Here is a 15,263-nt window from a genome sequence, read left to right as displayed (position 1 = left end):
TTTTTTCCTTAACCACAATGAATATTTTGCTTTATTATAAAGGTGCAGTATATAAGTTTGACACCCAGTGGTTGAACTAGGTATTGCACGCCTGGATCAAAACACATTTTCGCTCGGCTGCTCCTCTGATGAGTGCACGCAAGCACAGGTTGCCAGGTTGACGTGAGTGTGCCTGACTATTGAGCCTAAAGGCTGTTTTAAGGCTGATTTTCTAACAAAAGGCAATGACACGCAATAGAAGAAAAAAATTTCCATACTAAAAGGAGTTTTTGTCCTGATCAACACTTGAAATTTACATTTCAGAAACGGCTTCTATTTCTCACAGGTGAAGAATGATCACCTCAGGTACAGCTCATGTGCTTTATTCAGTGTTAAATGCTAATAATGTGAGTCTGAATGCTATTTTACGTGACATTTATTGCCATACTACTGAAAGCAGCAGCAGATAGTTCAGCTCAGATCTGAAAAATACAATAAGCTGTCTGAGATTGAACTTGAGTACTGCAAACCAACACATATCAGTGATTCAGCTTCTACATTTAATCATGTTCAAGAGGTTTAATATGTATTAATTAAATTATAAACCTTACCATTTGGCTGGAGTGCAGTGAGTGCACTATTCTGTGCTTCTGAACGGCTGTATTTACATTTCTGTCATGTTTCGTTTGGTGCAAACAGCCCAATTATCACCTCAAATCTTGTCATGTAGCTGTTGTTAGGACACGGGGTTACAATGTAACCTGCTCACCTAATGTTTACACTTGTAATAATTATATTATTTGCTAATTAATAACCACCTCATGTGGAACTCTGAATCTGCGTCTCATTTCGGAGTCTGCTACTGTCCACCGGAGGTCACATTTCAGTCGAGGATGCATGCTTTGAGAGATTTCCTTACTGAATGAATGAAATACGCTGTTTTCCATCAAGGCAACCCGGACTGCTGAAATATAATAAGCTAAACTGGCAGAGGGCAGGTTAAAGAGACCAAAACAAAGACAGACGTTTCACGATGTAACGCACATTTTTAAAGCAGACTTCAGCATTGTTTCTCAGATAAACAAAAATGTTAGCATGTTTCTGAATTATCTGCAAACATATTATGGTGTTTTATATGCTTTAGAAGAGTCAAAAACTGACATACAGCACCTTTAAATTAAATGTAAAAATTTGAACGAAATTTTAGCTGTAGCAAATTACTTTGTTTTTAAGTTTGTCCAAAGCCTAATTTCTTTCAGTGCTCTGTGTGTAAATCTCCAGCTCGGGACGGTGTGTGTTTTGCAGGTTTGGGGTGTCCTTTCTGTCATTGCAGGAGTCGACCTCCCCGTTGGGTCAATTATTCACCGTGAGGAAAACACACCTGAGTCCCCAGTGGCTGCGGCTGATGTAGTGTCGGACAGAGAGCTGGAGAAAAACAAGCCTCCCGTTTCCATTGCAGTGTCCAGTGATGGATTCGGCCGTGAGCTCCAGATCCTTCAGAGGTGACCTTCAGTGATGAAACTCTTCCCAAAGCGTTCCCAGAGGACCGACTCAAACCCATCTCAACTTTACTTCCTAGTGGAGAAAGAGAGAGAGAAGAGTGTGAAGTGAGCAGGACGTCTCGAGTGCATCCATGCACTTACAATACAAATGCTATCTTGATCATGTCTCATGCTTGCCTTCTGTTTAAAGCGGTGGTGGTGTGGTTTCTAACTCAGATGTATATTAGCTTACATACGGGGCGCTATTATGCAAAAATCAGTTTTATAAGGGGGTTATACACAGTTGTGTGTCAACAGTGTGTGAATATATCCAGCTTATAATAGTAAAAAGCGTATTAATTAAATTTTTTATGATCACGCTCAATAAAAACAGTCTGCAGAAAGACTATCATTGACATTCTCACATACGTGTCATCAGTGGGGTATTCAGGCAAACTGAGTATTTCAGAAACAGCTGATCTACTGGGATTTTCACGCACAACCATTTCTAGGGTTTACAGAGAATGGTCTGACGATGAGGAAATATCCAGTGAGAGGCAGCTCTGTGGACGTAAATGCCTTGTTGATGAGGTCAGAGGAGAATGGCCAGACTGGTTCCAGCTGATAGAAAGGCAACAGTAACTCAAATAAGCACTTGTTACAACCAAGCTCTGCAGAAGAGCATCTCTGAACACACAACACGTCCAACCTTGAGGCGGATGGGCTACAGCAGCAGAAGAGCACACCGGGTGCCGCTCCTGTCAGCTAAGAACAGGAAACTGAGGCTACAATTCACACAGACTCACCAAAACTGGACAATAGAAGATTGGAGAAACGTTGCTGCTCTGATGAGTCTCCATTTCTGCTGACACATTCAGATGCTCGGCTCAACAACATGAAAGCATGGATCATCCTGCCTTGTATCAGCGGTTCAGGCTGGTGGTGGTGGTGTAATGGTGTGGGGGAGATTTTCTTTGGGTCCATTAGTACCAATTGAGCATCAACGCCACAGCCTACCTGAGTATTGCTGCTGACCATGTCCATCCCTTTATGAGCACAGTGTCTCCATCTTCTGATGGCTACTTCCAGCAGGATAACGCAGCATGTCATAAAGCTCAATCATCTCAGACTGGTTTCTTGAACATGACGATGAGTTCACTGTACTCAAATGGCCTCCACAGTCACCAGAGCTCAATCCAATAGAGCACTTTTGGGATGTGGTGGAACGGGAGATTGGCATCATGGATGTGCAGCCGACAAATCTGCAGCAACTGTGTGATGCTATCATGACAATATGGAGCAAAATCTCTGAGGAATATTTCCAGTAGCTTGTTGAATCTCTGCCACCAAGGATTAAGCCAGTTTTGAAGACAAAACTGGTCCAATCCGGTACTAGTAAGGTGTACCTAATAAAGTGGCCGGTGAGTGTATGTATTATATCTTCTTTGCATCTAATTACAAAAAAAGCAAATTACCGCTTGTGTGAAGTGTTTCTAACACCAGCTATGGGGAGCAGGACAGCATATCTGACATTATTTTCTCTTCTGGCTGCTGTTATCAGTCTCACACCATTTTCTGAAAGTCTTTAAAACACTATCATGGAGTTTTCCTTTTATTATTTCAGCAAAACGGATTGTAAAATAAAGATTTGTTGTACTCTCCTATTCACTGCGCTCTGAGTTTACAAACTATGACCGCTTCTGCTGCTGAGAAACCTGAAACTGTGAAAAGGCTCCATTGAGGGAGAGTGATAGTGAGTAAGTGTTTCTTTTTTTTTGGTGAACTGTGCCTTTAATGACACTGGACTGTACACGATTGATAAACCGCATGCTAGTTTGCTCTGAAATGCTGACGGATTTGCTTCAGAGTGGATCTACGTCTCGTGCCGGGGCTGGAGCTCTTTATAAGCGTGACTGTGACCTTTCTGCTCGGCTCGGGCTGCTGGGAACTCGTTCAGTTTTATCGGCCGCAGCAGAGCAGCAGAAAAGCGGCCCTTTGTCCCTCCAAAAACCGATTAATGAGTCCCGATGCTTCTCAGAAACACACACAGAGAATATGCATGTAAATTATGCTAATAATGTAGAAATAATTACATGAGCTGATGCTGATGGTGACCACACGAGGCAGCAGAGAGTTAAACATGCAATATTTCATACAGTTACAGTGTGTTTTAAAATTAATATTGCTGAAGGATAGTGGGTGTGAAACTGAGCATTTTAAGAAGTCCGCTGCTTCAACAGCATGCTTCTCAGAGAAAACGTAAGTGTGCAGATTCAGAATTAATTACAGAGCCTACTGAAAAAAACAGCTTAAACCAGCCTAGGCTGGTTGGCTGGTTTAAGCTGGTCGACCAGGCTGGTTTTAGAGGGGTTTTGGCCACTTCCAGGCTGGTTTCCAGCCATTTCCAGCCTGGTCTTAGCTGGTCAGGCTGGGAGATGACCAGCTAAAACCAGCTTGACCAGCCTAGCCAGGATGGGAGCCCAGCCAAAACCAGCTATGTCTAGCTTAAACCAGGCTGGTCAAGCTGGTTTTAGCTGGATTTAGCTGGTCATTTTCCAGCCAGACCAGCTAAAACCAGGCTGGAAATGGCCAAAACCCCTCTAAAACCAGGCTGGTCAACCAGCTAAAACCAGCCAACCAGCCTAGGCTGGTTTAAGCTGGATTTTTCAGCAGGGGAGTGTTTATATTTGGTTGAACAGGTCCTGCGTCACAGTGGCACAGTGGGTAGCAAGATCGCCTTACAGCAAGAAGGTCGCTGATTCGAGCCTCGGCTGGGACAGTTGGTGTTTCTGTGTGGAGTTTGCATGTTCTCCCTCCGGTTTACCCCACAGTCCAAAGACATGTGGTACAGGTGAATTAGGTAGGCTAAATTGTCCATAGTGTATGAATGTAAATGAGAGTGTATGGGTGTTTCCCAGTGATGGGTTGCAGCTGGAAGGGCATCCGCTGCATAAAACATATGCTGGATAAGTTGGCGGTTCATTCCTCAGTGGCGACCCCAGGTTATTAAAGGGACTAAGCCGAAAAGAAAATGAATGAATGAATGAATGAATGAATGAATGAATGAATGAACTAGTCAAGACTTTTGTCAGGTAGTGTAAATGCATGTGCACCCATTTGTGCTGGTCTGAAAAGGAGGTGTGTTAAGGCACATGGTTGGCACATTACTATTACAAAATCATAGAGCAGGTTTTGTTGTTGTTTTTGTTGTTGTTCTTATTTTAAGAGCATCAGGACACAAAGGACTCTTCCCTAAACCCAACCAACAGTGTTTTCAAAAGCAGCGATTGACCCGCCCGCCCCTTCCCTAAACCCAACCGACAGTGTTTATAAAGCACCAATTGACCCGCCCACCCCCTTCCCTAAACCCAACCGACAGTGTTTTCAAAAGCAATGATTGACTCGCCCACCTCCTTCCCTAATCCCAACCGACAGTGTTTTCAAAAGCACCGATTGACCCGCCCACCCCCTTCCCTAAACCCAACCGACAGTGTTTTCAAAAGCACTGATTGACCCGCCCACCCCTTCCCTAAACCCAACCGACAGTTTTCAAAAGCACCGATTGACCCGCCCACCCCATCCCTAAACCCAACCGACAGTGTTTTCAAAAGCACTGATTGACCCGCCCACCCCCTTCCCCAAACCCAACCGACAGTGTTTTCAAAAGCATCGATTGACCCGCCCACCCCCTTCTCTAAACCCAACCGACAGTGTTTTCAAAAGCAACTTAGAAAACAAAAATCCCTCATGGCAGCCTGATTTTTCTACCACGTTTTCAAATCTTACCACATTCTCACCCTGTTTCACACATAAATGCAAAATTCCACACAGAAATGCAAACTGGCCTAGCCAGAACTTGAACCAGCAACCTTCATGTTGTGAAGCGAGAGTGCTGACCACTGAGCCACCGTGTCGCTCCACAGTGTAGCTTTCTTTAACTTTAATTTTAAAATGCAGGGTTCCACACAATTCATTCATGTTATCCCAACATCAATCGATTAAGTTAACATAACAGACCCAAGTGGATTGAGCATAAAACAATTAAGCTGTCCTCCAAAAATCTCAGGAGTGTAGTTTCAGCTCATTATAAATAAATAGTTTAAACAAGCAGTTTTTGAGTGAGTATGGACTGGTTTTGTCCCTGACAGGAGTTTCATTCATCCTGACAGTACCAGTATGCACAGTTTCACCCCCACAGCGATTTGGCACAGCGCATGTTCTGTTGTGGCGTGAACAGAAATGTCTTTACACTCGTGTGCGGAGGATCATCATCAGTGAAATGATCTCGATGTGATTGATTAATGGCAGACATGCGTGCGCTCATTGTGTCTCTAATGGACGTATCAGTCACACGTCTGCTGTTCAAATTAGACGTCATTAATTGTGACAGGAGCGGTGACGGTGTCACGCTGAAGGGACAAACTGATTAAATGCTTAATTTTGTGAGGACACAAGATGCAAGAAGCTTTGTTTTGTTTGTGTAGTTTGGTTGAGCTCATGAATATTGATGAATATTCATGTTGGGTCACGTAAAGCCTCTAATCTGGGGCATTTTGTGTGCCGCTTCAGATGTGACGAGCTCTGGCTTTAGCCCGCAATGTTTGCTGTTTGTCCTCCTGAAAATCATCATGCATTATTAACTGTCACTGGTTCACTGAAACTAGTGTGTCCTTCATTTAAAGTAGACTTTTCTACTGAATTAAGCGAAAAAATTAAGTTTGTGGTGTACACCTGTTAAACAAACTGAAAAAAATGAAATGCTAAAGTTTTAGCATCCTGTTACACTAAAAATGATGGGTTGTCTCAGCCACAATTGGGGTTGAATATAAACAACGTTTTATTTTAAATAATCCAAATAATTTCGAGCGAACTATGGGTTATAACAAGCCAGCATTTATAGAGTGTTTTATTGCTATATAAATTGATATAGTTTTTATTTCTGGGAATATGTAGAACGCTCTAAAATAATCTCAGTTGTTGTAACCCAATGTTGGGTCGAATCAATCTCGGGCTTGTCCATAATAGGCTTGCCACGATAGACTGTGTTGACGGTGATACCGGTTTTAAGACGCAACACCGGTGACATCACTTTTCACCGTGACACCGTCCCCACATTTGTTTTTTTAAGTATTCGTTTATTTTAATTAAATGTTTATTTGAATTAAATGTGAAACGCAATTCTAAATAATTTACTTAAGACGAGAGCATGCTCTATAATTATCATCTGAACATAGCTACAATGCGTCATATTTCATTTATCACGTGAAGAGAACGAGAGGAGTCGAATTCACAGAAAGGTTTAGTGTCAAAACGCAATGCAAAAGCGCCTGTTTGGCAATATTTTGGGTTCAAACCAAACGCAAAAAGAGAACCTGAAGACGTTAATGAGGCAATCTGCAAACTTTGCCTGACAAAGGTGGCAGCAGTTGGAGGAAACACAACTAATTTATACACGCACCTTCAACACACCTATACTTGATGTTCAGGTGAGTCGCGGGTAGATAAGATCAATAGCCATAAATACGCAACGCATACTCTCATTTTAAAAATCACGCGACCATCATCTCACAATGTTTAATAATAAGCTATCTTTTTTTTTTATTATTAAAACGAGTGATTAAGCGATGCCGCGCCATTAATAAGCCAACTGCAGAGAAACAAAGCAGCCATCGCGGCAACAGCCGTGAGCACTTTTTCCGAAGTTCAGCTGTTCTTTTTTGCACTTGATTATTATGCGTTTAATGTAAAAAAAAATCCATACTTGTTTGGTTTCAACTTCCACAGTTATTTCAGCCTGTAGCTGTAATGAAGTTCACAGCCCTTTGGCCGCCGGGAAGGAGGCGGAGAACCGACGCAGGTTTAAATGATTTATTAATAACAGTAAACCAAAACAAACGGACGGCAGCTTCTCACGAAGACTGCCGTCAAACTGAAAGCAAAAGTAAAACAATATGCCTGGGCCTGGTCCTCTCTCGGCTTCCACTGCCATCGTTCCTCCTCTTATAGTCCAGAGCTCCTTCCGTGGGATCGGAGGCCGGTGCGCAGCACAGGTGCATCCATTTACGCGGCGACCTCATTCCGTTCCCACGGCTCTCGGCCACGCCCCCTCGCCACAGTAGCATTGTTGTGTATTTCTTCGTTATGTTAATAAAAGTTCTGTGTTTAATAACAGTGATTTTTTTTTTTTGTAGTTTCCTTGTCTTCCATTCAAACAATTAACGCCGAATTGGCAATTCCCGCAAAGCTGAAAGTGAAAGTATAATACGCACGCATTTGTAAGCTATTTAAAAGCAGAAAAAAAAGAGGAAACCCCCACCCCACGGTGATACCGGTATTACCGCTGTTGTCACATGTCGATTAACCGGTGGGGAAATTTCCTCATCGTCACAACCATAGTCCATATTTGACTTAACATGGATTAAAAACAACCCACACTTTTTTTTAAATGTGTGTACTAAATGTTGTCAGCAATAAAAACAAACCCTAAGTAAACCCTAATGCTCTTGTCATACGTTAAGCGTAGAGACTAGCATCATGACGGTGTGTTGCCAAATCTGAGCACAGTTTGACACAGTTTTGAGATTTCATTCATTCATTTTCTTGTCGGCTTAGTCCCTTTATTAATCTGGGGTCGCCACAGCGGAGTGAACCGCCAACTTATCCAGCAAGTTTTTACGCAGTGGATGCCCTTCCAGCCGCAACCCATCTCTGGGAAACATCCACACACACACACTCATACACTACGGACAATTTAGCCTACCCAATTCACCTGTACCGCATGTCTTTGGACTGTGGGGGAAACCGGAGCACCCGGAGGAAACCCACGCGAACGCAGGGAGAACATGCAAACTCCACACAGAAATGCCAACTGAGCCGAGGTTCAAACCAGCGACCTTCTTGCTGTGAGGCGACAGCTCTACCTACTGCGCCACTGCCTCGCCAGTTTTGAGATTTCTTCCTGCAATCTCGCTTCCAGCAAACTCCAGCATGTGAGGGGGAAATATCAGAGAAGCTCCTCTTTATAGACGTGCACTCGCTCAAGGAGCCCTTTATTCACACTCTACATATGCAGCGTAAAATTAGCTTTTTATATAAATTATATAATTTATCTAGATATTTAAAAAAATTGAGCTGATGTTCGGTCAAATATGGACAAACCCAATGTAGGTCCTATTAATTTAGTAATAAAAAAATGATAATAACCCAGCAGCTGTGTTGTAGACAATTGGAAAACAAATATAGCTTAAGAAGGCTAAAAATATCAACCTTAAAATGGGGTTCAAACAATTAAAACTGCTTTTATTCTAGCTAAAATAAAACAAATAAGACTTTTTCCAGAAGAACAAATATTAGAGGGAATACTGTGAACATTTCCTGACTATGTTCAACATCATTTGGAAGATATTTGAAGAAGGAAAACAAATGCACAGGAGAGGTAATTCTGACTTCAACTGGATGTGGCCGAATCTGAGCACTGTTTAAAAATTTCCTCCTGCTATCTGCTGTCTATTTCCAGCAAAAATATCTGAGAAGCTCCTGTTTATAGACGTGCTGAAGGAGCTCATTGTTCACACTCTGCATATGCAGCGTAAAATGTCAAATTGGCACGGCCTCCGTCACGCCAACTTTCTCCCTGTCCGGCTCGTCTGCCCACAAACACAAAGGCCAGTCAGCCGGCCTGATTTCTGAACAAAAGCAAGCGCGGGACGGCAGAAATCAGCAGCCTCGTCCCCCCCCCACACACACACACACACATACACACACCCGCAGCAGACTGGATCTGCACACTTGAGTGGCTCCGGCAGATGACACACGCTGGTATTAAGACACATCAACAGTTGGGGTTTGGAGACGAGGCGACGGTCCTGTTTCTGCCGCTCACCTGTGTGTCTGGTGCGGGGCCAGAGCTCGCCGCGAGGGCCCGTCCTCATCCTCAAACTGCACTACGCTCCAGTGCACTTGCAGGAGCGGCTCTGGAACGGGACAGCAGACAGCAGGACCGGCAGCTCGGCTCACGTCCCGCCTAGAGCGAGACACATGCCGCTCCGTCAGCAGGGGAGAGAGGCCGTGCAAGATGCTGACTCCTGCAACAATATATACTAATACATATATATATATATATATATATACACACATATACAGTTGAAGTCAGATTTAATCGCCTTCCTGTATATTTTTCCCCATTTTCTGTGTAACAGAGAGCAGATTTCTTCAACACATTTCTAATCATAATAGTGTTAATAACTCATCTCTAATAACTGCTTTATTTTCTCTTTGTCATGATGACAGTAAATAATATTAGACTAGATATTCTCCAAGACACTAGTATTCAGCTTAAAGTGACATTTAAAGGCTTCACTAGGGTAATTAGGGTAAAGTTAGGGTAATTAGTTATTAGTACACTGTCAGAAAAAGGTACAGTGAGGGTACAATTTTGTTCATAGAGGAAACAAAATATATAATTGTACCTTAAAGGTCCCAGGGTACAATTTTGTACCCAAATGGGCTATAAAATGTACAAACGTCCAGATTTAGGTTTAAAAGGTACAATTTTGTACCTTTTTTAGCACATTTGGGTACAAAATTGGGTTCCACTTTATATTAAGTGGCCTTAACTAATATGTATTTAAACAGGAATTAATGGTTTGTTACAATGTACTTATAGTGTAAATACATGTATTTACTGTGTACTTATGCTTGATTAAATACATGTATGTAATTAGATTTGTAATTAACTTTTGTAATTACATTTGTAAATATACTGTTGACCATCCCTTACACCTTAACCCACCCTTAAACCTACCCACACCACCAAACCTGTCCATAACCCAACCTCTATCCCAACTCTAAAGCACCACAAGTGTTCTCAAATACATTATAAACACAGTAAGTACATTGTATTTATTTTTTGATGCAAGTACATAGTAGTTAAGGACACTTAATATAAAGTGTAAAGGACCAATTTGGCACCTTTAAAGATACAAATGTATATATATATATCGTTTCCCTATAGGAATAAAATTGTACCCTCAGATCATGATTAGATCAAGACACTATATAACACTAGCTTAAATGTATTAATACGAAACATTAATACTTAAATACATAATTTAAAAATATAAAGTTGATAAATTGATTGAATTTTATTTTTTTAATAATTAAATTTTTTCATGTATTCAAATTTAATTTTCCTCAAACAATATTTATAATTTAATGTTTATTCATTCATTCATTTTCTTTTCAGCTTAGTCATTTTATTAATCCGGGGTCTCCACAGCGGAATGAACCGCTAACTTATCCAGCAAGTTTTTACGCAGCGGATGCCCTTCCAGCCGCAACCCATCTTTGGGAGACATCCACACACACACATCCACATTAATACAACAACTCTTTTAATTCTATTTACAAATTCTGTTATTAATAATAACAACTAATATTGTTTTTTTTTTCTTTTTTTTTTCAAATTTAAAAATAGCATTAAAACAAAAGCTAATGAAATCATTATTTCTACTAATTCTAATTACTATTTCTATGATTAATAATAACTAATATTATTATTTAATTAATTTTAAATTGTATGAACTTTTTTACAAAACAAGTGTGAAATTAACAGCAAAATTCAAAAGATCAAATAAAAAAACGAATTCTATTATTTTGTATACTAATTCAAATGACTAATTATATTATTAATAATAACTATTATTTATTGTTATCAATTATTTAATTTATTTAGTTAATTTTTTTTACAAAATGAATCTAATAATTTTATTTTTATTATTTATTGACTTAATTTAGAAATCACTAAATAAATCTGAAATTTACAGCAATTAAAATAATTTAAACTAAAAAAATTAAATGAAAACTAATTCTACTATTCTATAATTCTAATGACTAATTCTGTTAATAACTATTATTATTGTTATTATTATTATTATTATTACTATTTAAAAATGTATTTACATATCTTTAGAAAATGAATCTGTGGATTACAGCAAATTTAAGAATAGTATGAAAATAGAAACTACTCCTATTATTATTTCAGCTTTTCAAATTTTAATGACCAACTCTATTATTAATAACCAATGTAATTGTTACTATTTAATTTACTTAATTTAAAAAATACAAAGCAAATCTGAAATTTACAGCAAAACGAAAACCAATTCTATTATTTATTCTATTTTCTAATTTGTAATGACTATTATTATTATTATTATTATTATTATTATTATTATTATTATTATTATTTAATATATTTTCATTTATTTATTTATTTATTACATTTTTATTTATTTATTTTTTTAATATATTTTTATAGGAAAAATCTGAGATGTACAGCAATATAAAAGCTAATTGGAAAATGCAAAACTCTAATAACCTTGGAAGGAAGCTGCCGTTTCTGTTCTGAAGTGCCATAAATTATATAGCATGTAAACGACTGCTCTTCTCACATTCATGATGACGGGTGTTAGAGAGAGCGACGCCATCAGCATAATTAAAATGCATAAATCTATAGTAGAGGGACGATAATATGATCAATCAAATGCTTTGTTGTGATGATCAGAGTACATGTGTCAACGCTGGCAGAACGGCCTTCTGGGATACCTCAGATCATCTGTCTTACATCAGAGCCAATTCAGCATCACTTCAGGATGGAGGAGAAGCAACTGAGATCAGTTTAAGGATGTATTGTAGCTTTTTAAATATGTATATACAGTGCTTGACATTTTTGATCACGAGCCACTCGCAATTTTCACAATTTTGTTGTAGGGAAAATATATTTGATATGCATAAATGTGCGTCCTAAAATCTTGTGTTCATGTCCACATGCCTCCTCATTCAACTTTTCTGTGTGTTGTGTTTGAGCTTGAGCAAATGGGCTGTTGTTTTATAGTGTTTCATTGTATTTCACATGACTGTTCAGGGCTCAACACTAAGGATTTACTAAATTGCCTTTCCTTTTTGAATAATGTGTAAACACAAGCTAAATTAACATAAATAATTGACATTTAAAAAATTTATTATTCTCATATATCTAAAACTATACCCAGTAGCCTAGTCCGTCCAGACTTAAGGTCCCATATCATTAGGCAACTATCGATAAATGGAGAGTAATCTCCTATTAAAGCAATGTTATTGTAAAGGATGACAAGTAAAGCATATTAGCAGAAATAACTAAGTAAAATAAAGCAGGTGAAAAGTGTTTCAGGTGTGATCATGAAAGGATGATTGAGTGCATCTGTTCAAATTATGGTTAAATCGAAAGCGGCAACCGCTGCTGCATACGAAAAAAATCTCGAGCTCTTTAAAGCAGAAGGAGTTATTTCTCGTCTATTCAAAGAGAACTGATCACACCAGTTGCGTTTCCATGCACGGTTGTTGCTTAGCGCAATGAAACGGGAGCGCGCACGCTTTTGAAAAACACGAGCGCATCACATCAGCTGAGCGCGTGACACTAAAACCCTCATCAGTGAGTGAGGGAGAAGCGGTGTTCACCGCGTGATCATGCTCTCATTCGTTACTTACCTGCTTTCAGACAGTTATTTTTATCAGTCGTGCTGCTTCTCAATTCTAAGGTCACATTTGCATGGACGACCATAATCTAACATTCGAATTGACGAGCCAACACTGGCAATTAAAAACTGATCTTAAACCAGCCAAAGTGGCTAATGGGAGTGGCTGTCTAACCTCCCACAGCTGAATTCAACCCACATTTGGCGGGTTGGTGGTTGTGATTGTCAAGCCTTGTATATATATACACATTTATATATACAGTATGTATATATATATATATATATATATATATATATATATATATATATATATATATATATATATATATATATATATATATATATACACACACACATATATATACACATATATATATACATACGCTGCTCTCAAAGGCTGCATTCATTTGATCAGAAATACAGTTTGAAATTAAGATTATTAGACTTTAAAGGTCCATACAATATGTAAAATAAGGCTTTGCTGTCAATATGCACTCAATGGCCACTTTATTAGGTACACCTTACAAGTATGGGGTTGAAACCTTTTGTTTTCAGAACTGCCTTAATCCTTCATGGCAGAGATGCAGCAGTTTCTGAAATACTCAGAGCAGCCCGTCTGGCAACAACAAACATGAAACGTTCAAAGTCTCTTAAATGCCCTTTCTTCCCCATTCTGATGCTCACTTTGAACTGCAGCAGATCGTCTTGATCATGTCTACACACTTAAGTGCATTGAATTGCTGGCATATGATTGGCTGATTAGAAATTTGCGTTAATGAGCAGTTGGACAGATGTACCTAATAAAGTGGCCGGTGAGTATACATAAATACATATAAATGTTCATACAGGTTTTTCAAGAAACTTTCAAGAATTTAAGATGCTGATGATGGTTAAACGTGTCAATCTTGGGAAAAGGATGATCCACAAAAAAAACGTTGAGCCATAATTGGCGGCTACAAGCAGTTCATTCAATTCATATTCATTAAAATGGGGAGTTCTCATTTCTGCTGTCCCTTTAAATGGACAGATTAAGAGGAGGAGACGGAGCATCATTCACTCCCGCTCATCCACATCCATCTGTTATGTCACAAACACTCTCTTCCTGCACAGATTTTAAAGGCACATGGTAGATGAATGAAGCCAAGAGCCTCGGAGAGACGACAGCATCCAACAAACAGCTTCATGTCTAATACTGAAGTAAGAAGACTGTGGTCATTAGGGCGGAACAATCTGTCCTTAATATCTCAATGTGTCTATCCGCAATACTCACATCACAGGATTAGATTGTTTATTGAAGATTAAAAGATAAAGATAATATTACTCATTCATTTTCCCTAAGCTTAGCTCCTTATTTATCAGAGGTCACCACAGTGGAATGAACCGCCAACTATTAGATACCCCTACAGCTGCAACCCAGTACTGGGAGACACCTACTGTATACACTCATACACTAGGGCCAGTTTAGTTCATCAATTGCCCTATAGCGCATGTGTTTGGACTGGGGAAACTGGAGCACACAGAGGAAATGTAACGAAGCAGACAGAATACCAGAGGTGCGGGCAAAATAAGGACAGTTTATTAGGGACAAAGTTCAACACAGGCAGGCTGCCGCATGCTGAGCCTCGGCGGTTGCTCACAATCCCGGCTGGGGACGGGATATTGGCCGGCACTCGAGAGCTGGAGATCATTGGGCAGAGCAGAGTAGAGGTAAGAGCTGAGAGCACACATGAAAGACAGGACAAACTACAGATAAATGAGTATGAGTGGATGATCCACAGACAGTGTCACGTACAACGAGAAAGGTGTAATGATCTGACACTGAGAACACAGAGGTATAAATAGAGACGCTAATAAGCTACGAGTGGAGGCATGTGCTAAGGAAATGATAGTTAATAGAAAGGATCAACAGCTGAGAGACCAAAAACAATACTGAGAGTGAGGGAATTAATCAGATCAGACCTGACTCATGGCAGGAAACCCACGCCAACACGGGGAGAACATGCAAACTCCACACAGAAACACACACTTACAAAACTGGAATTTGAACCAGTGACCTTCTTGCTGTGAGGTCACAGTGCTAACCACTGAGCCACTGTGTCACCTGAACCAATCATCTCTCTAATGCTGCGTTCAAACCAGACGCGGAACGCGCGTCAAGCGCGAGTGATTTACATGTTAAGTCAATGCAAACGCGCGAATGGACATCCTGCGGCGCGATACGCGCAAATGGTGCGGCGCGAATGACGCAAATTGCGCGAAGCAAATTGAGCGTTTTGCGCGAAAATTGAGCGTT

At 39.8% G+C, this 15,263-nt stretch overlaps 1 long non-coding RNA gene across 9 annotated transcripts in view; it reads right to left on the bottom strand.

The window, feature by feature from the left end:
* LOC137496532 (uncharacterized) overlaps window positions 1-15,263 on the bottom strand; it is a 165,272-nt gene that overhangs the window by 61,422 nt on the left and 88,587 nt on the right. For 5 of the 9 annotated variants that reach the window (XR_015500669.1, XR_015500666.1, XR_015500664.1 and 2 more), the window contains one exon: window positions 1,361-1,554. This is a non-coding gene — a long non-coding RNA (uncharacterized LOC137496532). Of the gene's footprint in view, window positions 1-1,360; window positions 1,555-9,342; window positions 9,545-15,263 lie in introns of all 9 variants that reach the window. The other 4 variants (XR_015500670.1, XR_015500668.1, XR_015500663.1 and 1 more) reach the window with 1 other exon arrangement.

This window comes from Danio rerio, chromosome 10 (genome assembly GCF_052040795.2).
Source record: "Danio rerio strain M-AB ecotype USA chromosome 10, GRCz13ab, whole genome shotgun sequence".
NCBI lineage: Eukaryota > Metazoa > Chordata > Actinopteri > Cypriniformes > Danionidae > Danio > Danio rerio.
The sequence above is the reverse complement of the archived record's forward strand: the minus strand, read 5'-3'. Positions and strand labels throughout refer to the sequence as shown.